Here is a 23,143-nt window from a genome sequence, read left to right on the forward strand (position 1 = left end):
GAGTTTGAGGCCCTGAAACTCCTGAAGACCCACCAGAAGGGATGCGAGGACCACAGAGCTGAGAGGTGACCCAGCATGCTGGTGAGGTCTACCAACCCAGCCTACCAGACCCAGGCCACAGTGTGAAGGCCCACCAGACTTGCCACCCCACCAGACCAGACCTGACCTCCAGGGACCTCCCAGCAGAGAGACCTGCCCCAGCAATGCCACCACGCAGGCCTCCACCTAGGGATCCCCAAACAGACATGATGCCCCAACCAGACAACCCTCCCCCTGAATCCCTAGAGCCAGCCGATGTCCCTGAACTTCTGGGGAATCCCATAGCTGCCTGGAGGAACTGAGCCACCGGAAGCCCCCCATCTCCTGAGTGTACCAGGGCCTCCGGAGGTGCAGCCTACCCCTCAGCAGAGGATGCCCACCCCACGGCAAATGCTGTGGCTGGAGGAGCTCTCCTGGGCCACCACCTTCAAGGTCCTCAAGGTCTTAGTGACCCAGCTCACAGAGGAGCTCTCGGTGGCCGCCCAACCAGCCCTGGTGGGGCGGGAGGAGGCAACAACAAACCGGCAACACAACAGGACAACAGACTGCAGCCACAGAGACAACCCATGCACTAACGCTACAACCTAGCAGCAGCCTCCTGGATCCAGAAGCTGTACCAGGCCAACCGTCCCAAGGTGCTGAGAGACATCCTGGAGGGACCCTCGGCTTTCTGCCAAGTCCCCCAGGAGACTCTGTTTAACTACTTCAGTGGGGTCTTCAACCCCTCAGCAGAAGCTGCCACCCCACACCCTGTGACCATTGAAGCACTGACCCCCATTCCCCAAGCAGAGTGTTTTGAAGGATGCCTTCATGCCACAGGAGGTGGAAGCTCACCTCAAGAAAACCAGGGACACTGCCCCTGACAAGGATGGCATCGGGTACGGTTTTCTAAAGAAACGTGACCCTAGAGAAGCCATGAAGGTCCTCATCCACAAGAAAGAAGACCCGACTGACCCAGGCAACTGGAGACCCACCACCCTGTGCTCCACCATCTCCAAGCTGTATGCCAGCTGCCTGGCGACCCACATCACTGACTGGCCAATGACCAGTGGGGCCATCAGCCAGAGCTAGAAGGGCTTTAAGTCATGGAGGGCTGCTATGAACACAACTTCACCCTCCAGATGATGCTGGACAATGCCCGGAGGACCAAGAAGCAGTGCATGGTGGTGTGACTGGACATCTCCAATGCCTTTGGCTCTGTGTCCCACTGCCACATCCTTGGCACCCTTCATAAGCTCAGCCTGCTGGACAGCGTCGTTGACCTGGTGCAAGAACTCTATGATGGGTGCACAACAACCGTCTGCACCACCTATGGAGAGACCAATGAGATTCCCCATCTGGTCAGGGGTGAGACAGGGCTGCCCTCTCAGTCCCCATCATCTTTAACCTGGCTATGGAACCACTCCTTTGGGCCGTGGCAGGCGGCCCCGGCAGCTTCAACCTGTACGACCAGAAGTTGAGCATCCTGGCCTATGCCAGGACCTCGTTTTCTGTGCCAACGATGCCACCCAGCTGCAACAGATGCTGGATATGATGTCTGAGGTGGCCAGGTGGATAGGCCTGTGCTTCAACATTACCAAGGCACCTCCTTGCACATCAATGGCAGGCAGAAGAGCCGTAGAGTTACATCCTGGACTCCACACTCACTATCCAGGGCCAGGCGATGAGGCACCTATAAGATAGTAAGGCCTACTGTCACCTGTGGATGCCCACTAGCCACTGAATCAGGCAGACACTGGAGGAGACCATCAACAGGATCATGCAGGATGCCCACAAGCTGGACTCATCTCTGCTGGTCCCCTGGCAGAAGACAGAAGTGGTGAACACCTTCCTTATCCCTCGTGTTGTGTTCATCCTGAGAGGCTTGGTGGTCCCCAAGACCCCCCTCAAGAAGGCAGACACCAAGATCTGGTGACTACTGAAGAAGTGGCTGCACCTGCCACTGAGGGCGAGGAATGAGATCGTGCACGTCCCCTACCAGCAGGGAGGTGCCAACATCCCCTGCATGGAAGACCTCTGTGACATCGTGGTGGTCACCCGTGCCTTCCACCTCCTGACCTGCCCTGACCTGATGGCAAGTATCATCACCGCCATCGCCCTTGAGGAGACCACCCTCAAGAGGATCGCGAGGCAACTGACTGGACTTGGCCACCTTCCTCAGCAGCTCGCTGGAGGGCAAGTTTGACAGAGACAGCAGCGACTTTGCCTCACTGCAGAGCTGAGGCCGTGATGCCGCCTCAGGAAGTGCATTGGCTGCACCTGGACTTGGATTGAGGAGCACCACAAGCTGAAAGTCTCCCTGCAACCAGCCCTGCACGCTGACTGCATCACCATGACTCCCCACATGAGGACCTTCCTGGAGCAGCTCCTGAAGGATGCCATCTCCAACAAGTACACTGGCAACCTGAGGGCCAAACCCGACCAGCGGGAGCTTCACATGCTTCATAGACTGGTGCTTCCTCCACCACACCTGCCTCAATTGCCTGCCTCTGAACGGGGCTGTCTGCTTTGGCCACTGGGACAAGCGGTGCCAATGATTTGGCTATGCAGCAGAGACGTACTCCCTCACGTGCTGTGCAGCTGTAGTTTACATGCCAGAGCCTGGTAGCTCCACCACAACACTGTCCAGGACTGCCTGGTGATGGCCATCCCGGCCGCAGTGGAGGAGATCTCTGTGAACTGCACCATCCTGGGATGCAAGAGCCAGATGCACTCCAACATTGTCATCATGAATGAAGAGGCCAAGAAGATTGTGATCATGAATGTGACCATCCCCTCTGAGAACTGGCACCAAACCTTCACCGACGCCCGGGTTTGCAAGTGGGAGAAGTATGCCCCATTGGCCCACATCCTGAGGGGCCACGGCTATGACGTGATGGTCAATGTGCTCATCGTGGGAATGCTTGGAGCCTGGGACCCCAGCAACGAGAGCATCCTGCATGTCTGCCACGTCTTCTGCGTCTCCTGCCGCTAAGCTGATGCACAGCCTGGTCCCATGACATCTATGTAGAGCATATCATGGGCCACCACCAGTACACTAATCCCACCAGACCAACCGCCACTGGACCAGACCAAGAGGGGACTGCCTGAACACACCTCTGCACCTGATGGACTTTGAGAAGAATCATCAACAACAGACCACCCCACTCCACCTGAAGAGGACCCCTGTGATGAGACTCTATATGGACTAAGAAACTTTCTTCAACCTACTTCCTCCACCATTGTGGACCATTGTACAGGTTTGTGTGTATCTATCTTCTTTCTCTCTCAGCATCGTGAACCTCCTTCCCCACCCCCCGGGCTTAGTGGCGTAACACTATATTTTCTGTAACCTAGTTACGTTCCCCTCCTCACCCCCATTCCTCTTATGTTACTCCCTCACTCGGGCACTCTGTATTTCCCTCCTGGCTTTGTCATCTTTTTGGTTTCATAATGGTTAACATCTACTAATAACATTCAATCTGTTCTTTGCAATATGGCTATTCTCACTTAAGCAGAGTAAACTCAACTGCAGGTAACTCAAGTTATTTCTATAATGAGGTCAATGTTCTTGTTAAAATCTGGCATTATTATGCACCAACATCTTTGCCTTTCTTCCACCATGCAGGTCAGGATTTAGAGAGTGACATTCTTTCTTTGTTTTTTCTCCCTATCAGTCAATCTCACTTGGATTGACTAAACTCTTCATTCTTTTGGTACAATATTTCCTTTTTCAGTGTTTATGTTCCTTCCTTCTTTTCATTTGGTGTTTTCACTGAAGACAGCTGACAGCCCCAGAACTGATATGAATCCTGATATGAATCCCCAGGGAAGATGTTGTAGAGAGACACTACATAGGCCTTTTTTTCTATTCTCTGCAAGCACCTTAAAATTAGTTTATGCTTTGTTACTGATGCAAATGAAAAGATAGTTACTTTGAGAACACAAGTTTTTGTGCTCAATGTTAAATTCCATGCTAGTGTATTTGCTGTTGGCGGCAGAGGTGGGGGTGGCAACTGTTGACCAGGGGTCAGTGACCACCTGCAGATGCCGCCAGCAGCATTGGTAGTAGCCAGTGGGGACCGCTGACCGCCCACAGACACCGGTGGTGGGGGAGGAAAGGGGAGGGGGTGGTGAGTGGTGACCACCTGCAGCCTTTTTGTCATGTTTAGGGGGTGTGCCTGCACCTCTGGCATGTGGTACCCAGTCCAGCTGCTCTAGGATACATTCTGGATTTGGAACATGGGGCTAGGCTGTAGGTACAATCTCTTCCATGGGCTGACTCTGCACCACTCATCCGGCCTGTGGGGTTGGATGAGTTTAACACCCCTGGTATAAAGGACATGCCAATGATGCTATCAAGAAGTGGAGTGTATAGCCAGAGTACACTGCATTTGAATGATGGAGGCCAGTAGATAGACCCTTGGGACATTTCTGGCCTTGTCTGGAACAGGGATGTTCAACTCCAGACCCTCAGGACAAATGTGGCCTGCAGGGCTCTCCACAGATCAGGAAATTTGGTGCTAGGAGAGCAGTGGCAAGTATTACTGCCACCTTTCTCCCACTGCCAACTTTCCAACTCCATGCAGCTGGATCAAGGCCAGGCGGCACCCCTTCTCCCCTGCCACATGGCCAGATTGAGACAAGGCCATGTCCCTTTCTCCCCTCCACCCCGCCCATGTGGCTGGATCAAGCTACACATCACTACTCCTTATGTTGGATTTGACCCACTAGCCAGATTTGGACGTGAACAAACTGAGCACTGTCTATCTGGCCGGAGGGGGAAGAAGGTTGGGTACTATTGGCTTAGAACACTGATGCTCAACTCATCTGGTGTTGTGGGCTGGATGAGTAGTGCCAAGTCAGTCTGTGGCCTTGATTTGGTGCATGAAGTTGTGTCATCTGGCTCATGGGGCTCCCCACAGGTCTGGAAATTTGGCAGTAGAATGAGCAACACCAGTGTTAATTCCTGCAGCTCTGGGAGCTTTGGCAATTAACACTGTTGCCACTCCCCTGCTGCCAAATTTCCAGATCTGTGGGGAGCTCTGTGGACTGGATAGTGCTGCTCCATAGACTAGATCTTGGTTGTCTCTGGTCTAGAGGAGTCCCAGTGCTGCTATAAATTATTCTAGGAGATGAGCTATCACTGGATGGATCCAGAATTTGGGTTCCTGCAAAATAAAAAAAAATAAAAAAAGAAAACAAACAAAAAACCCCCACTCCACAAATACACCAAATGGATTCTGGATTCCATTACTATGGCTTCTGTCTTTACTATCAACAGCCAGAAAAAGACACACCTTATGTCATATAATTTCTTTGCCATTAAACTAATGAAAACCCCCAAAAGAACAATAGGATGCACTTGATGGACAATTACGCTGTTGAACCTCCTCACTGCATGGTCCTGATCTGGCATGAATGATCTGTGCTGTTACTCTCTGCACTTACCCATCAAACAGTATCAGGTTTGAGCTGCCAGACAGGATGTTTTAAAGAGAACTGAATACTGCATACATACCTGCTGTGTCCAAAGGGCCTAATAGTTCCATTAAATTGTGCACAAGGGAAGTTTCTATATTTAAACTTCACCTTTCCATTTTGGTCTAACATTAGAAGAAATCTACACAAAAGCACTCCAGCTATGCTCCCCAGGACATCCCTTTTTGCCACTGATGTGTCACATCCTTAACCTATTATAGAAGTTGGGCTTCTGCTTGGAGCTATGCAAAGCACAAAAGAGGCTAATGCAATCTTTTAAGTTTTAAACTATTGAAGTTATATGCTTTTATGGTAATCTCTAATACAGCGTGTCTCAAACTTTTGATACCTGGGGCACACTTTTTCTGGATTAAGACTGGCAGCACGGTTCACTCATACACACACTTTTTCAGGTATAAATGTTTTTTTTCTTTTTTACCCCATATCTGTCTAAATAAAAAAAGATATACAGGGGGATCCTGGAAGCTAAAAAAGTTGAAAATTGCTGATCTAGCTGGTGCCACTTAGGGGTGATGGGGGCTGATCTTACCTGCTGTACCCTGTTCTTTCTACTGTCTGCCCCCTCCCAACCCTTGGTCTATATCTCAGGAGGCAAGGGCAGCCCACACTGCTTAGGCTGTTCCCACAGGGTTTCACATGCTGACAACCACCTCCAGAGCCCTTCTTGCCAGCCCCAGGAGGAAGGGCACATGTAGGGGGGGGATCCTTGCACAGGGGCTGCCTCAGAGTGGGGAAGAGCAGGGAGAAAGCAGTAGCAGCAGCTGTGGTCTCCTGAGGAGCAGCTGCGGGTGCTTATGTAATAGCTGGAGCAAATGCAGGGTGTCAGACAGTGGAAGAGAGCATTTGATTTCTCACACAAAGGGGTTTTATGACACACTCTTTGAAAATCATTGCTCTAATAAGCCCTGTAAAATTAAAAGACCCCCTGGAAGATCTAGTATAGTTTGGCTAGGGACATTACACACAAACCAGTTTAAGTGATCAGAAACTGGTTTAAGCTTGTAAAACAAGATGTTCAGTGCACATAAACCAGTTTGAAAACGCCTGAAACTGGTTTGAGATAAACCTGGTTGAATATAGTATCAGACTTAACTGATTTGGGTCAAACCAGTTTATGCAATGTCTGTGCAAGAACCCTTCCTGGTTTAAGTTAAACCAGAGTCTCCTAGCTTCCCAGATGCCGTGCAACCCTGGGTGGAGCTCTGCTTTATGCTCCAGCCCAGCAGAGCTGGCCTCTCCCCTCTGCTCCCTTGCTGGAGCTCCAGCAGATACTGAAGGTATAGAGGCATCTACCTGACTTCTTCCTGCTTCGCCCCCACCCCTCTCTGCTCAAGCAGGGATTCCCCACTTCCCTCTGCCTTATACAGACAACTCTCAATATTATCTAGCATGCTGGCTAGGTCTGTGCTGTGGGAGACAGGGCAAAGGCAGACAGGACACTGTTGGCCTAGGGCTTTTTGGAGCCAATCAACAGATAGCTCCTAATGTCACCCTGTTCCTTCCTTGAAAAAAGTTGTTTAAGAAGAATTTGAACTAATGAGAGAGACTTTTGTTTTGTTTGTTGGGCTGATAAATGCTAACAACTCCCTGTGTAACTCCCTGCAATGTTATCAACTCCCAGCTGTGCTGGATTCCTGGCTGGTCAGGAGCATGGAGGGGAATACCTCCCTAATGACAGCATCCTGCTGGGGCCTGGCCATACCCCCCCTCAGCTCAGCACTGTGGAAGGGAAAGGAAGGCTGCTCTAGTATCCCCCGGCTTTTAGCCTGAGCCACTGCAGGCATATGCTGACATTTCTTCAGTCCAAAGTGGATGTCTGTGTAGGTACAAATGGCTCAGGTTAGACTAACCTGCAAAGACTGAATCAATTCAGGCTCAAGCTTTTTGAAGTCTGTCCTTAGCCTTTGACATTTTACAAGTTTTCTATTTAAAAAGTTGTTGGCCCAGTGCAGCCCCTACATTTTTCATGTTGCTCAGGAAGTACCACTTGTCCTTAAGGCTTGCTCTGCTGTTAGTTCTAAAAGACCAGTGTGGTACAAAGACTGGAAACTCTCATTAGAAACATTTTCCCTATTTTCAGTGTATTTTAAGTCACCGATTCTCCTGGTATCGTTGCAGTAGCAGCACAGCACAGATACCCTTCAACAAAACAAAACACAGTTCAGCCTTTCCTGAGGATTAAAATCCTGCAGCCTCATGTGCTCCATTATTTATGTACGTTGTCACTACAGGGCCTGCGGAACTCACTCACATGATAGTCTTGTTGGCTTCAAAGGGATTTCTCTTTTGAGTGAGGGCAACAAGACTAGGCTCATGTGAATTGTAGATCCCATCATCCAAAACTAAAATACAAGCTAATTAAGCCATTGAAGCCTAATTAAAGCTCAAAAGGACCATGCTGTGGATTAGCAGTTTAATGGGAACTATAAACTTCAAGGCTTCTGTAGTCACAGTTTATAAACCCTGGTGTTCTGTGTACCTTTTAAACAACTTAAGAAGCTGAAAATTGACTGAACCTTTATCTAAAGAGATTGCTGCCCTCTGGAACAGATTGTGAAATTCCTGTCACAAGATGCTTTGGCAATACATGTACAGCTTGTAATGCTCATAAGTATTATTGAATTGAATTGACCACGGCCCCATTTTGCCCTGAGTAGTCCCATTGGCTTCACAGGGACAAATTGGGCAGTAAGATGCATTAAACTACCCATGCTTAGGAAGGAACTTTATTCACAAGCATGTTACTATAGCCATTAACCTGCTGTTGTAGTTCATTGATATTATTTGTCAGATCGGACACCCTGGATTTGATTCCTAGACATGCATATAACTACAGTTATCAAGGCACCAAATGCCTGGATTTGGTCTGGCCTTTGGATTTGGTTTCTCAATGGTCTAAAAGCGGGTGGGAGGCATGGGCAGCCTCCACTCCTCCATATTCCTGCCAAGGCATCTGTACTGAAGGTCTTGGTGACCTGTCATACATACACCATAATCCAGAAGGAGTGGTGATGACCTACTCATGCTACAGTATCTATTATAAGGACTGTACAATTTCCTTGGAATTATCTGCCATTGGCTGCATTTTCTAAGAAAAGTTTCTGAATTTGATAGATTTTTTTGTCTTTGTGGCATGGCAATACTTCTAGATTAGAGTATAATACTTCATTAATGCTGACTTGTTAAAGGTGATCAACAAATGGAAATATTCACCCCTTTATGGGGACATAAGAAGAATTCTGCTCCATCAAACTATTCCTTTAAGGTTGAATTTTGTCCTATTTTCAGTGGGGCAAACAGAGAAGTGGTGTACTACTTTGCATGAGGAACAATAGCAGAATCTAGCTCTTAAAAGTAGATTTCCAGGGTAGTAAGTGATAAAATCTAAATCATGCAGATAAACCAAAACTGCAACCAAAATATCCAGCCTAGATTTTCATATTTCAAGCAATGATTAAGTAGAATTAACGGAGAAAGATAAATTTATTTCAAAACCAATTTATGTCTTAAACTTTTCATATATATCAAATACTGATTAAATCTGTGTAAGATTGATATTATTAAGGATGTAATCTGTAGCATAAATACAGGATAAAATCTATAATATAAATCTCTTTCCTTCTGTATTTTCTTGCTCTCCATGGCTTTTTTCCAGCAGTTTTTCTTTAATTTTACGTGTCATAAAGTGGGGATAGCTATTTATTTTACATTGTTAGCTTTTGTTGAAGTGAACCAGGGTGCAATACCTGCTAATTCACCTGTACGTGAAGCAGCATAATAAGTATATTTATTAGTGAATGTGTCTAAATGTTCATCAGTGGGCCATAATTATAGCTCATTAAGTTTAGTACCTGTTATTACAGGTACTAAACTTAATGCGCTGTAATTGGCGCTACTGCACATTAGCTCAAGTGGATGCTTTTTGGGTGACACTTAATGCCCACTGGAATAATCTGTTCTGCATTAGCATGTCTTTTGTGTGACGCATAACGTACAGAATTAGTCCAAGGGGCATTAAGCATCTCATGTTGACACACCCAGTTAGTAACTACACTTCTGTCCCAGTACCTTGTAATAAAACATAGTCAAAATAACTGCAGTGCACATCCACTATTTCTTTTTACTAATAAATAACTCACCTAGTTTAAAATATGTTAACTTTCTCATGAGAGAGACCCTATAAAAACTTGTAACACCAACATATTTTGGTGTCCTATTCTGTTTTAAAGAAACATCTAACACTTTCTAGAAATGGTTCTATTATGTTTCATAAGGTGAGCAAGTGGCATTTGGCCACCACTATACATTGAAGATAGGTTTGATACACACTTTGAGAAGCAAATGGATGGTATTATGCTTCAGAGAAAGTGGGTAGAAGAATCTGTGACATTATTTTATGTGGTATGTCCCCTCCTGCTGCTCAACCCAACAGTTTTTGCAGGTCTTATATTCAAGTGTCTTTGAGTATGTAGAAACATTAACTTTAGATTGCCCTAACCAAGGTTAGGGAGATCTAAATGGTCCAGTATGCAATAGTTCACAGGGCTTAGTTTACCCTAAAAATGGTATGCCCAATCTAAAGGTAGTTCACTGCTGAGGTGAACTAACTTGTTAGATTGATAAAGGGTTAACCCAACTTAGCAAAGGTTAACTCAACCTAGTGAATGCTTTCACAGGTTGACAGCACAGCCATGGGGCTGAGAAGGCCCAGCCACTTGCTTTAGTCTCAGGGCTGTGCTCCTCTCGGGCCCTGACTAGGCTGTTTTCTGTGGATTTGCCAACCCTCAGTTCCCCACGCCTCCATTCCTCCTTGCCCTGACTTCACAAGCATCTTTTTCCTCCTCCACTACCTACCTCTGGCTGCCTGTGCTTCCTCCAGCAAATATCAAAAGCTTGCATGTGTGGGACCCAGCTCAGGTTTAAACTAAGTCATAGTTTCATAGTTAGTAGTCTGCTCTTACCTGAGCAGATCATCAAGTCTGACCCCCTGCCACAGACAGGAAAGAATGCTGGCAAGGTGTCTATCCAGCCTCCTCTTAAAGACCCTCAGAACAGAAGCAAGAACCACTTCACTTGGAAGTTGGTTCCAGATCCTAGCCACCCTGACTGTGAAGTAGTGCCTCCTGATATCCAGCCTGAATCTGCTCTCTGTCAAGCTGACCATTGTTCCTTGCTACTCCCAGTAGTGCTCATGGGAACAGGGACTCTCCCATTGCCTGCTGGTCTCCCTTGGCCAGTTTATAGACAGCCACCAGATCCCCTCTCAGCCTCCTTTTGTGGAGGCTGAACAGGTTCAGATCTCATAGCCTCTCCCCATAGGACCTGCCCTGCTGCCCCCTGATCATGTGAGTGACCCTCCTCTGGACCCTCTCGATGTTGTCCACATCCCTCCTGAAGTGCGGCGCTCAGAACTGGATGCAGTACTCCAACTGGGGCATGACCAAGGTCACATAGCGGGGAAGGATCACCTCCTTGGACCTGCTCATGATGTATCTGTGGATGCATGATGACAAGGTGCGGTTAGCCTTTCTGACTGCATCCCCACATTGGCGGCCCATGTTCATCTTTGAGTCAATAATGACTCCAAGATCCTTCTAAGTCATCAAAACCTGAACTGGGTCCCACAAATGCTTGTTTGTCCTCTTTGTGGCTTCTCTTCCTCTTAACCATCCACATTTTCAGTTGTATTTTCTCTTTAAATTAGCTCTTAATCATGCAGTTCTAGTTGGCTTGTATGGGGACTATACAAGAATGGAAGTTTCTTGCTTCCCACTTCCTTGACTTGCCAGCTGCATAAAGGCCAGGCAGAATCTTTCCATTAGGAAACAGGTTGTTAAAAATACTGAAACTAGCTTACAGCTGGAACAGAGCTGCACAGAATCCTAGGAAAATAGCCTACATTTGGAAACTTGTGCGCCTATCCTTTTTCCTATTAAATTTTCTCTGATAAATTCTGTGTACCCTTTTCATTTCAGTGGCCTTGCTTTCATTTGTAGCTGAGGCCCTAGTTCAGGAAATAGCTAGGGCTGGGCAAATTAATTTGATAAATAGTTTATTCACTGAAAAATAAAGTTTAAGGATGACACTGTTTGCAAATTTTGGTTAAAGTAGACAACAGTTTTGGTCAAAAAATTAAAAAAATAAGTAGGAAAAATTAAAATGAATTTCAACACTTTCAAAATACAATATTTTAATTTTAAAAATTGCCAAAATATAATTTTAAAAAAGTCTATAAGAGGATTAGTAACATTTCATGTTGGGTCAAGCAAAACGTTTAATTCAACTGGAAAACAAAATTTGTCCCCCCATTTTTTTTCTCTTTGCCAAAAGAATACCCGAAAAGTGTTCATTTCAAGTTGACCCCAATTTTCCTGTTTTTCAATTTGGCTAAAACATGCAAAATTAATTATTTGCACAGCTCTAGAAGCATGCCTGTTCTTGAAGTACTTACGCATAAGGTACCTTATATTATAGTTAAGGAACCTTAGTATTTGCCTAAAAGTGATCACAGGCTTAAATGTTTTCTTGAGTAACTATGGATCAAAACATGTGTTTAAGTTCCTTCCTGAAAAGTGTCTGAGAGCAAAATATTGCCCTCTTATTTTACCTGAAGGTAGTTGCTGCATGAGTATTTTATTAGACAGGCTCTTTCATACTAGTTCTTCAGTCTCTAAAAGCAAGGATTCTTTTTTAAAATCAGAAAAATTAATTCCATGTGAGCCGAGGTGTCTGACACCCGTAGTACTCATTCACCCCTGATATTTTAGAACTCTTAGGAAACAAAGAACACTGTAGCATAGGAACTTGCAGTTGGCTTTATGCCAGCTCCTGGCCCTTGGATGATTGAGGTTAAACTTTGCCTCCTTGGAAAAACTTTCATGCTGTGTTATTTTCTAGAGCTGTGATGATTAATGTTGTTCCTATGGCAAAGTGGATTTTTTTAAATGCTTCAGAGTTGTTCCATAAAATCAAACTCCTTTTGTGGGTGCACAGTGAAGAGGGGGATGGTCATCAGGAGCCTTCAACCCCTCTTTCATAGTTTTTACAGGGGCCAGGCACAGTTTCAGAGCCAGTGTTCAGAAATTGTTAACCTCCATACCCCCCCGTGAGATTGTAAAGACAACTGGTCAGATGCACAAGCATGTGGGAATAAGCTGCACACCACCAGGTATACACTTTGTACTCAAAGGAGATTCACCCAGGAAACCTTCTACTAACTTTAGGCCTGATTCTGTCCCATGCTTGTGTTAAGTATCACATTACCTTACTCAGTACCTAGTCCCATTCATTAAAATGGAACGATCATCATTGGCAATCCCTCACAGTTAAGGATGATTGTCTTCCATGATCATTTTATCTGTGGGTCTGAAGATGGCTGATGAGGCCAATCTAAGATTGAAAGACTCTGGTGCAGCTTGGGTACATGCATGAACAACTGGTGCCTACCGCAACTGGGGGGGGAACCATGGCAGAAAGCAGTGTCGGTGGTGGCGAATGGGAACCACCCACAGCTGCCACCAGCTGCGTCAGCAGCAAGGGGCTGGGGGTGCCAGCAGCAACCTCCCGCAGAAGCTGGTAGTGGCTTTGGCGGCAGCCAATCTTGGGGGGGGGCATGTGCCCCCCCCCGCCCTCCTTACATGTTGCCTATGGGCACATGTGAATTGAGCTATACGTTATACTCAGTGTGGATAAAGGTGGTTAAGTGAGACCCATAAAGCCCTTGATTTAAGGTCAGAGGCTATTTTTGGCAGAGCCCATAAAAGCAATGATGTGCCTGACTGCACCAGAAGGCTCAGTGCCCCACACAGTCAGATTGCTTAGCCGATTTTCTAAATCAGGATGTAGCTGATCTTCTAAATCAGGATGTAGCCATCCATGATTACACATTTTGGCCCAAAAGTGCATAGATGGGTTAGTCAGGATTTTTTTTTTTTGGCTGACTTTTCTTCCCCCTAAAAAAAGTGTTGTTTTCAATTAAATCAAAATATTTAGAGAAAAAATGTCAGTTTGACAAAAATTCATACGGAAAATATTTTTAACAAGATTAACTTGGAAAAATTTTGATTTTTAGAAAATTTCAGCATTTAATTCAGTTTGCTCTTGAATTTTATATTAGTAGTAGTGCATAATGTAGCATGTCATAATAGAATCTTATAATTGTTCTCCTACATTTTATTTTAAAAATTATTAAGGGGAACTGTTTCACAGTATCGACTGGAACAGGTTTCCTTCTTTTTTAGATCAAAGCATTTCTTGTTTGCATTGCTATAAAATAGACACTTCTGAATATTAAAATGTCCTGTGAAACAGAAATTCCATGTTTCAGTCAGCTCTAATACTAATTTAGTAGGGGAGATACCATGGTCATGAAGGTGGTCTGGGAGCTCTTCTGAGCAGGGGCTGGGGAGGCTCCTTTGAAGACACCTGCCAAGTTAAACTGATAAAAAAAGGATGCTATAGACTAGGTATTGGATTTCAGATATGGTGTTCAGTTAGTTAAAGCAATTCATCAGATTGTTACTAAACTGTCGCGAAATGCCGGATTAGAGACTCCGACACCGCTTGGTGAGCCGCAGACTTTACGGAGCGAGTGAGTACACGGCTTGTGGGGCAGGATAAGAGGTGGCTCGTCGACCGCCCTCGAGGTTCGCCTTACTGGCGCAAGTAGGCAAAATGCTATACGCTTTCAAAGTTTATAGTAAAAGGGTTTATTCAACTCACCTGGCCTCACCCTCTTACGAATAAGAGGGGAGACCGGCTGGAGCGAAGTTGCAGCTAAAGTATAAGCGCGGAGGTATGGTAAAAGCGGGTATGCAGTCTAAGCTATGCTGAGAGGCTGATGTTCGTTGTCAGGTTTTCGAGGCCTTTGATGGGTTTTTGCTGGGATACGCCCAGACGGGAGGCTGAGGACTGGCAACAGGGTGATCAAGCCTAAGGTTTATCCAGTCGTCGTCTCTGCTGTTTCCTGCTTCTTTGTCTCTTTATTGATGTCGGTTGGACTGCCTCTATGACACTAACTATGACATAAGCTAAGCGTGCAGGGATAGGATAGTTTCTTTTACATGGGTGTTGCTAGGCAGATTTTTATATAGGTTGTGTTTCTGCAAAGGTGAAACTTACAGGATAGAAAAGAAACTTACAAAGTACGCATGTGCAGCTTGATACAAAATTTGCACAAGTGGCAAATACAAAATTCGCGCGCGCAGGAAAATACAAAATTCGCGCGCGCGGGAAAATACAAAATTCGCGCGCGCGGCAAATACAGAACTCGCGCACGCAAAGCGCGCACAATAGGATTCCGGTTATAGCTATTACTAAACAAACATTTTGGTTTGGGTTGACTTAAAAGATAAGACTATAAAGTTACATAAATGTGAAAAATGCCATGCGGCAGTTATACAAAATGAAATAAAACATTTACATAAACTTAAAAAAATATACTCTCCTTGATGGTGAAATATAACATTTCAGAAAAGAGGGAATCTGCTAGTTGTTCAAATTCTTAAATTTCTAATGACACTTTTTGGTTTTCTGGGCAAGGCTTTTATATGTGATTTCTAAAAGTTATCTAATAGTATCTATATTGAGTAGTTTGGCAAAAGACAAATTTCTTCTCTAAGTCTCTTGGAGACAGGATCCTGAAGAAGACAATGTTCCCCTCTTACCTAGCTATAGAGCTAAACTGTACAATGCTAGCAGTTCAAAAGAAAGAGTAACTTGTGACCAGAAAAAAGAAATAGGGAAGAACTCATATATAATTGGAGTGTCACAGTAACAAAGATGAGGTCTGTGCTTTGTAGAAGGGGGTGAGAGGTAGGCCTTTGCTAATATTTTGGTGTCTAGATCCCCTGACATATACTGATGTATTTTGTTCCATTAGTACAGCATTTCTCAAACTTTTGATACCTCAGGCACTCTTTCTTTTCTAGATTAAAATTAGTGGCATACTTCACTCACCAGTCTGCAGGCCAGATCCAGTCCATGGTCCTAGTTATGTTACCATGTTTACCTAAAGGAATTCTAAAGTTTACATTAAACTCATGGTGAGTAAGATGTGGGATGTCTGCAGGAATAACTTGAGTTGAATCAGAGAAGTAGAGGAACTGATGTTAAAAATGACTAGGTAATAAAAATGCATGTAAAGGTAAAGGCTAACGGAGAAAGTAAAGTGGTTCATTCAGACAAGAACAATTACTTGAGTAAACTTCTGCAGTGACTTCTGGCAACCTGTGAAAGACCTTTAGAGATTAAGGGCCATGGCCTCCCTCCTTTGGGCACCTGTGACTCCCCTGAGCTATTTTAATGACACAAAGATAAGAGGTGGTTTTAAGGGCCATATGTGTGTTCCACTTGCTTGGGAGAATTTCCAGGCAGAGCAAAGATTACATCATCAGCTCTGTGCTGCCCAGTCCTGGTCTGTCCAGCACAGTAGGCATTCATGGGCATGAAGGTAAAGGCAATCCTGATGCACTGGAAAGGTGCTGTGGAAGCCCGAAACTTCTCTAATTTTCAGTATTGGCTAAACTGGCTCCTAGTTGCACTGAGGATCAGTGAATACTATAGTCTTCTTCTTCAAGCACACCAACTTTAGCTCAAATCCCACCAAGGATATGGTCCTACAGTTTCCCCAAGTGAAGCAACTCCCACATAGTGCAGCTCCATCTGTAATGTACATTTGAATTATTTCACCTCACTGTGACATGGTGACTAGCCAGGGGTGACTGTGAAGCCCCTGAAGGCTCTCCTGTCTATGCCCACTCTGTGATCTTTAGGCCATCACCTCTTCAATGCTCATGGGTCCACTCACTCTCTGCACAGCTGGCTGTTCCTGGCCAATGCACTATTTGTGACAGGGTGGCTCTCCAGGGATGGCTGTGAAACCCCTGGAGGTACGTTGGCCCATGCCCACTCTGCTGTCTTTGGGCAGTCACCCCTTAAATTGCCTACCATGCCTTGATGGATTTTATTTTATATAAGGGAGCACAAGGCTTCCTAATCTGGTCTCCCACTAATGACCACCAGGCTCCTTATCTTAAGGGCTAATTGCATGGCTCCAGTCCACTTCTACACCACACCCCATGCCTCTCAGGTGTTGTTTTTGATTGATGTTCATCACTGCTGTTCATTCCATACCAATACACTCAACCTTTTCCCTGAGTCCCTCTTTGGGCCCTTCAATACACACCAATACACTTAGCACTCTTGTGTGGGCTCCTCAATACAGTCAGGCCCTCTATTGTGGCCCTTCAATACACTCATCCCACTTTCCTGAGTTTGTGGACCCCCTAGGGACCTCCTCCACCCCTGTAGTCCCTTACCAAACCTCTAGACCACTGCAGGCTGCACTCTCTTTGCTGGCATTTGGGAGTTGCAGCCATCTTGGTTCAGTGATGTTCCTTCAGCAGCATCCCAGATGTTGCTCTGGCGCCACTCAGGGCCTGGGCTTATATCCTGCCCAGGAGTCCAGCCCTCCTCCAGGGTCAGATGACCCCATATCAGCCCTGGTCCCACCTTCAGGCTGCTTCAGCCATAGCCTGGCTGTTCTTAAAGTGGCAGGAGCACCAAACCTCTTCCTGCACTGACTTGTTATTTCTTGCTCTACACAAGGTTTCTGTCTAGTCCCTCCATGTATTCTGCTGTATTTCTCATCTTTGTGCCTTATTCTATGCTATCCTTTTTGCCCAGAATTGCCTTCCTCTTTTAGTCAGCAAAATAACCACTTTCTTCAATTTCCTGCTTCTTAAATCTAGTTCTTTTGCTGAGTCTTTCCACTTTAATCTAACCAGAAAGCAAATTTAAAAATGTAGACTGGAGATTGTTTTGGATTTGTATTTTCATCTGGTCAATGGCTCTGACCTGTATTATTTCTCTGGGTTATGAGTCCCTTGAGGCAGGATATGTGTTTTCCTCAGTGCATTGTGGAATATCAATCACAGAGAGTGCTTGGTAAGTAAATAAATAATACTGCTGTTAATGGTGCCGTATGATTTTTCTTCCTTATGTTTTGCATTGCCAGAGAACTTCAAATGAAGTAGCTATGTAGAGCTACACAAAAAGCCCAAATAGTTTCTCTGAGCAGAAAATAATAACACAGGAAATCATGTGTAAAATCAGAATTACTCCTACATGGGTCACATATTATTTCCTTTACAGTGTTTGCAGTAATGGATTGGGCACTTAGTCTGGTTTAAAAGTTGTTCAGAAAGCACATAATGAAGCACATAATGAAGAAGTTCAAAATAGTTATGGACTGATGTAAAACAAAGAAGGGTCAAATGGCCAATATTAAAAATGAGGAATTAGGCAGGGTCTTGTCAAAAGTCCCTTTGTAGTCCTGATTGAGGAAACCACTGATGGACTTTAATTTGAACTTGACCTCAACTATGTGTGTGCTGAAGAGCTGCTCTGAGTAGTAATTACATTCTTAATGGGCCCACCTTGGGGAATGAATGACATGTGCCACCAGGTGGCTGTGGGGGCACAGCAGCAGTGGGAGCACGGCGGTGGTGGCAGGAGCTTGGCAGCGGTAAGCAGGAGCTCCTGCAGATGCCGCCAGCACTGTCGGTGGGGGGGGTTGGTGACCACCTGCAGACACCACTGGCAGTGTCTTCAGTGGCTAGCAGCAATCATGAACCACCCTTTTTGTAGGGGGTGCACTGCCATGCTCAGGGGTGCACATGCACCTGCATGCACCCGCTATGTAGCGCCCCTGCCTTGAGGTGTGCTGACTTAAGATTGCAATTGGATTTAGTGGGAGCTGTGGGTGCTCAGCACCATCAAAGATCAAATGCATTCTAGGACTGTCTGAAAACATGACTGTTTTTAAAATGAGTCCCACTGATGTCTCAGTTCATCTAACTTCACCTGGTTAACAGAAGTTTAGAGTGGAAGCATTACAGGGCCTGAAGCTACTGTGCTGTGTTTAGCTTCTTGAGGATACAGTATGATAATAAGAACATAGGAAAAGCCATACTGGGTTAGACAAGTGATCTATCTAGCCCAGTATCCTACCTCTGACAGTGGTGAAAATGGATGCTACTGAAGGAGTACAGAATCAAATATCTCTAGAGTGATCTATCCCTTGTTAAATATCTTCCCTGGCATTCACTGTTATTCTTTTAGACATGCCAGATGAAACATCTCCAACCATTCTGTTCAATAGCCATTAATAGATCTATCATCCATGAATATACCCAGTCCCTCTTTGTAGCTGGCTATGCTCTCTGCCTCCATCACCTCCTGTGGCAATACATTCCACAAGTTAACTACACATTGTATGTAAAGAAGTATTTTTTCTTGCCAGTTTTAAATCTGTCACCTAATAATTTCAGTGGGTGCCCCCTAGTTCTAGTATTCTGGGACTTGGTGAACAACAGTTCCCTGTTCCACTCCCTTCCACTTGGTCCCCTCCCTTTATGATTTTTTTAGTTCTTATTCATATCCCCCCATAGCTGTAAAATAGTGTTGTGTTGACAATCATTCCAGGAATTTAGAACAGTTTCTCCTTGTAGATTTATTTTTCTTCACAGTAGCATTTTTCTGCAATATTCAGGGAATATTAGCTTCAGTTTCCTTTTCCCTCTTCTATCTTTCCATGCCAAAGATTGATATAATCCATAATTTCTTTACAAATTGTTGGCTAGCTGGAACTTATTGATGTTGTTGGGCATTTTAACACATTCTCCAGGGGTGAGGAGGGAGCACTTTAAATAGAGTGGTTCTGAGATTAAAGCACCTACAGCGTCTTATGTATCAGCATCCCCGTGCATCAAAATAGTGGTGGGGGCACTTTATCTAAAGCCTGTTGAAAAAGCTTTAGTTAAAATGCCTTTGCCCCCATTTTGAAATATGGGGATGCTGATACATAAAACTTAAATTATTTGATTAATTGAGTCTGCTGCAACATGCTATAATTCCAGCGTGTCAAAGTAGCCTCCCAGCACATGTACAGATACCTGTTACTTCTGTATTGCTGTAAATGTGCATGATTCTTTGCAGACCAACTAAGGAACAGGTCATTGTTCTAAATTGCTTATACAGTAAGTAGAGAGGCAGGGCTGAATTCTCTTTTACCTACAGGGCATGTCTACATGTGCATTAACACGCTTAAATCTAGTACCTCTATTGTGAGGTACTAGGAAAATGCACATTAGCCTGTCTTAGATGCACCCACACTGATGTAAATCAGAAAGTTAATGGTATTATATTAGAGTAAGTGAAATGGAATTAGGACCAAGATGCATACTTTTGCAAATTCCACAACAGCATAGTTAGCAATGCCTGGTAGCTGCATCTCCTGGTCACCCAGCTCTGTTCTTCTTGTTCCAATCCTACCTCCTTCCCTACCTGTTGGTGGCCAATCTCAGATCATCAGAGAGAGCTCATATTGCCAATGTCCTGCATGTCAAGTTACAGTTCGTGATGGTTTTATCCTAGAATTGCCAAAGCTAAAGGGTGAATACTGCCTATTGTCTTTAATGTTAATGTCTGATTTTGTATTATTTATTCTTCATTCTGAAGCAATTGCAAACTTAGCTTTTTTTTCTTCTTCTTATTATCATGTACATAAAGGGAACTACATTCAGCTACATTTATTTGATGTCAATTAATAATATGTCCACTAGGAGATGCTGCTGTACATAGAATACACTGACTATGCACAGACAAAGGAAGGATGAAATACTGCACTTTAAAACACATCAAACTGTGTCACATTTTCAGCAGGTATTTACCGGAGAAAGAAATTAGGGAAACAAATGTGTAGAATCATGTTGCTGAGTGAAATAGTAAACCATAGTTTCTGGTAATTTGGGTAGACTGTGCTAAAAGCTTTTAAAGGGGATTGGGGTTTTTTTGTCTTTGTGTAAATTACTAAATCAGGACTAAGTTATTCTTGATCATCAGAAAAAGAGTACTGAATACTAGGAATGTAGTGAAAAGATGTGTCTCTCTGCATAGAGGAGAAGCTAGTTACTAGTGTGACTTTGACATACATTGAAAACACTTCTGGAGTAAAATAAAATAAAGTTTTTGAGATGGTTTTCAACTAAGAAATTAGAAAGATTCCTGACAATTTAAATAATGACATTTTCTTTGGCTGAGAAGAAACATGATAGGTTTAATGATGATTCCAGTTGAAACTCAAGGTTTTGAAAAGCTTTTTTTCCTGGAGCTAGGGTAATGGATTTCCACCAGTATGAACTGTAAACCCTATTGATGCGTTTGTATTTGCTTGTCAGTGCATTGAAGCTTCAGATGCTGAATAGCTTTAATGCTCTTCAGTGACTCAGAATAATACCAGGCTCAGAATATTCATTTGCCCATCAGATATTATTTTCTTCTGCTGTTATTTTACTATTCCTGCTGTAAAATAAGTTGCGTGAAAATGAATAGCACTATGTAGGATTTTAATTCTTTGGCAACATAAATTTCTCTACGGGGACTCCTCTTTTTAATAACAATGTTTTGGATATATACATCATTGCAGTTCTGTTGCACTTATTTCCATAGTTTGCTAATAAAGATACTCAACCTGTCTGAAAATTGTGCCACTTATTCAGGTGCCTAAACATGAGCCATTTTGGATTATCCTTAAATAAGCTGCCAACTTTTAGTATTTCGAGCAACCACACTCATTAAATACCTGTTTCATTTTAGGTTTACAAGTTGGAAAATATTGGCTTAACTATATGAGGTCTATGATGGTGATCCCTAAACAGTCAGGAAAGTTATGCCTTACAGAGACGGCTGCCTAGAGGCAGGGAGATATGAGATATTTTAAATTTTGCTGCATGTGGAGTGTGTGTTTGTGCGTTGTGCCAGTGACATTTCTTGACATGCTTGTGTAAAAATGGTTTGGCAAAAGTCTCATTGCTTCTTTCAGTCCCTAAGAATCTAAATGTAACTCCATCCTCCATTTCCTCAGCAGCTTTACTGCCAAGGGTTAGGCAAAGGTCTTGCTGACATGCCTTAATACTTGTGGTGGTTTTGTTTGTTTGTTAGTTTCATTTTCTTTTCAGACATAGTGCCACAAATATGCTTTACAAACACACTGAAAACAAGTGTACTCATCCCTCAAGCTAGGAAGTTTACAGTGTACTTTAGACACAAGTCACTGGGTACTAGTCCAACATAAGTACAGATGTTGCCAATGAAGAAATTGACATTGGAAGGCTTTGAAAGGAAATGCTTCTAAGGAGGGATTTGGAGGAGGAAGTGAAGAAAGCCTTGCATGTGAAAGGTTATGATGAAATGTTTAGACTTGATCCATAAATGACTAGACAGCATTCAGAACAGTCTCATTGAACAAGTCATAGGATATTTGATCTGCAAGCATCAGCCCTGGACATACGTTTTAATGGTCACTAGCATGTGATTTCTCAGGACCTATAATCTTAAATTTATGCCTTGATGGAGACCTCTGTGGATTGTTAATGCGCTCGGGAGTATCAAGATGGGTGCCATTCAAGTTAGTAAGGAATTATAATTACCTAATTTTCATTTGGACTGAGTGGGGGAGAGACTAATATAACATCAAGCTCACTTCAGTGTCTTCTTCCTGAGAACAGCTCTTCCACCACATGAAACTCTTTTTGTATGAAAAATAATTCTGAAGTTCTGAAAAATGAAGGGATATGCAGCCTGTGCGTAGTGTAAATGTTGGTGTTTACAAAGCATTCACTGGAGCTGAGCTCAGACACTATCCCTGGCACATGACTTTTCCAATACTTTCTCTAGCATTCAAAAATGTGGATTTATTTTTCCCTGGTGATTCATTTGCAGAAGCAAAAATATTGGAAAGATAGTAATAGAATACAGCAGGAAGAAAGGAATTAGAACAGTTAATCAGAGGATCTGCTTAAAATCATTCTTCCTGTATCTCTCTCCACTGTTTACATTAACGGTGCCATGCTACAAGGCTCAGATCCAAATTAGTAGGAGTCCCCCTCTTTTATTTCTTTTATTTGAAATATTCTGTAATATTCACAGTAAGGTAGGGGGATTTAATGGCAGCTATATATCTGAGATTTTGAAAGAAGCCTACTATTAAAATTAATGGCCTTAATCTGCTTTGAAAATCTTGGTTTCCAGTTCTGGTCTCACATCGATTGTGTGCTGACCATTAAGTTCAGTCAACTGCTGCTAGTGCCAGTGAGAAGAGAACCAGGCTCTCTATGTTCCTAAACTGCCTCCCAGATGTATCAAAAAGTAGCTTGGTTAAAACTGAGAATCATGAATGAAATCAAGAGATGCTGCATTATAGCCAGCCAGGGCTGTGTGTGTACTTTAGGGGATGCACTTTTTCCTTTAAACACACTGAAATGAAATTTGCTTTTTTCTGTTCTTCCAAGAAGACAAGTCTATCTGGATAAAATAGTTCTGTTGTTTGAACAATCAGACAGTGAGTGACATGTGGATTTTCAGGGGGGTTATTATTACTATAAGATGATGCCTTTTTGAGTAGCTGCCATTTCACATCTCTCTCAAATCAGACTGACAGGTCAAATTATGTTGGTGCTGGCCTTGTGGCTGTTACAAAAATGGTTTGTTTGCATAGGTTTCTGATTCTTTGCATGCAGGAGACCTAATGCATTTTTTTCATTCTTCTTATGATTGAATATGG

This window comes from Crocodylus siamensis, chromosome 2 (assembly GCF_052110815.1).
Source record: "Crocodylus siamensis isolate JL-2025a chromosome 2, ASM5211081v1, whole genome shotgun sequence".
Lineage (NCBI taxonomy): Eukaryota > Metazoa > Chordata > Crocodylia > Crocodylidae > Crocodylus > Crocodylus siamensis.